The sequence below is a fragment of the Cyrtonyx montezumae genome, unplaced genomic scaffold (genome assembly GCF_038088225.1).
Source record: "Cyrtonyx montezumae isolate F1298 unplaced genomic scaffold, pur_monq_1.0 scaffold_3, whole genome shotgun sequence".
Taxonomy (NCBI): domain Eukaryota; kingdom Metazoa; phylum Chordata; class Aves; order Galliformes; family Odontophoridae; genus Cyrtonyx; species Cyrtonyx montezumae.
Window position 1 is genome coordinate 33,498,805 of NW_027072034.1, and position 2,361 is coordinate 33,501,165.

The 2,361-nt window shown below is 49.0% G+C and overlaps 1 long non-coding RNA gene across 1 annotated transcript; it reads left to right on the forward strand.

Annotated features, from left to right (window-relative positions):
• Positions 1 to 407: 407 nt before the first annotated feature.
• LOC136051630 (uncharacterized) lies at positions 408 to 1,860 on the forward strand. Its single transcript, XR_010622482.1, has 3 exons — positions 408 to 572; positions 773 to 1,020; positions 1,536 to 1,860. It is a non-coding gene; the product is annotated as an uncharacterized LOC136051630 (long non-coding RNA).
• Positions 1,861 to 2,361: the final 501 nt, after the last annotated feature.

Here is a 2,361-nt window from a genome sequence, read left to right on the forward strand (position 1 = left end):
GACCTTTTTTCTCTCTCTCTCTCTCTCGTTCTGTGGGAGGAGACAGGCGTGGATCCAAGAAAAGGAGAAGCTGGAAAGAGAACGAAAGGGGAAGCAAGGGAAAAAAAAAATAAAACCTCAACCAAAAAACCCAGCCCTGAATCAGGGATGGCTTCACAGTGCCTCAAGCAAACCCGGCGTCCGGGCTACTGTACTGGTCCGGAGCGGCATCCCCGCGCCGCGCTGCCGGCTGCCCCTACGTGCCATATCCCCGCGTCCGCACGTCCCTATACCCCTACACCCCTATATCCCTACACCCCTATATCCCTATCTCCCTATATCCCTACATCCTTACATCTTCATATATCCCCACATCCCTTCATCCTTACGTCCCTGTTTTTTTACATCCCTAAATCCCATATCTCTGACCCCAGGACCGTGCCGTGGGACACTCGGTGGGGCAGCGTCCAGGTGCAGCCGGGCCCGGCCTCTCCCGGCGGCGGGGGGACATTCCCTCCCCCCCACCCCCCACCTTCCCCGCAGGGGACACCCCACGAGCTCGGAGCAGGTCCCGGCCTCGCCGGGAACAGGCAGTAAGTCCCGATGTGGTTATGCAACGCCGCACCGGCAATTAGAGCAAAACCTTGAGAGAGAGCTCTATTTTTTCTATTTTCTTTTTTTTTTTTTTCGCAAAGTAGGTCATTCTTTTTATTCCTCTCTTTGCATCATTTCTTCTTCTTTTTTTTTTTTTCCTTTCTATTTTTTTTTTCCTAATTCTCCTCCTGAAAAGTAGCCAGCCAGAGACAAGGAGCATACCGGAACTGGGTAGCACTCTCCCTCACTGCCCATCCCGACGGCTAGGAGCACAGCCAGGGGACACAGGAGCCATTTCCAAGCCCTGCTCCCCCCATCGCCCTGCCACCATACCCAGTGACTACGATCCCCAGCGCACACGGGAATCATCACAGGAAACTGTCACACTCTTCTGCTGAACGCCTTCACACCATCCTTTCTCCAGCGGGCATGACTAATGTTGAAAGGGTAAAGTTGTTTACTTTTAACCAAGATTAAATAGAAAACTTTGCAAAGCTCCTCCCTTCCGCTGGATGGAACCCAGCAGTTTTTCCCATTTGGAAATTGTCAAACAGTGGTTAAACAATCCTTTGGCAAACAAGTAGCACCCGAGGGGATAAAGCATCAGATACATGGGGAGTGGAATAAAAGGGATTGCTGTTCTGGAGGTATTTCTCTTGTGTTGCTCAATGAAGTATAACACATAATCTTCAAGCCTTGTAAGGGTAAAGAAAAGGACCTTCCAGGACTATATTCCACATGAGGTGATGTTTTGGTCCCATTGAAAACATTCCAAAAACTTGCCCCAAAACAATATCCAAAGATGAGAAAGGGAGCACCCTGAGGAAAGTATCACAGTGGTAAAGGCAGCGCTGGGACATGCATGTACTCAGTTTTAATGCATTCCCCATGAATTTGTAGTGCCTTCACTGCATGATGGAAAGGGAAGCTGGCTAAGGTTTATTTCTTCATTCATCCCCTAGGTTACTGGTGTGTACTTGAATTATGGCCACCGCCAGCAGGTTGGCTGAAAGCATGGCAAGGTTTTCCCAGTGCATACCTGAGCCTGTGGTGAAATGACTTCTCCAAGTCCATGGACCATCCTCCCATCCAGCCACCAATGGAAAATAACTGGATGCTATCGCTGCTGTGTTTGGTTTGGAGGCCAACCAAGGGACTCCGCTGGGTGCCATGGTGCCACGTATAAGAACATTGGGGATAGAGCCCAGTATTCAATTTTAAGAATGAAATCGTTTTATAATCACAAAGTACTGGTAAATTGCTTCTCAGACATCGGGAGGTTGCAATCCCAAGTCGCAATTCCTTTGTTTCAACCAGAATAGGCTGGACAACTTTGGCAGCCCAGAAAAGATGCACCAGGGCTACCAATGGACCACCACCCACCAGATAGGTGCCTCCCAAGGCAAGAGCCACTGGGGGGATGGGAAGTGACAGCAGCCAGCCCCAGGACATCACTGCTCCAGTGATCTAAACATGGAGCCTACTTTTGGGCTGGTGGTTGTATAGAAGGAAAAAGGGGGGCTCCAAATAATCTTCCTCTAATCAATGTGAATGGTGCTACAGTCACTGTGGGAGAAGGGGCATGGTGGAAAAGAAGGATCCTCCAAGAACAAATCCATTTACATGGAATATGGTGCTATTCTCAGACATTTTGAAGTAAGAAGGCGATGATGAAGGTTTAATTTTATTAACATTACCCTTGCATTAATTAATGAGCAGGACAGACAGATGTGGGGAGCTGCTTCCCCACGTAATGCACTTCTGTAACCAGTTCTTGCAGGGATTTCT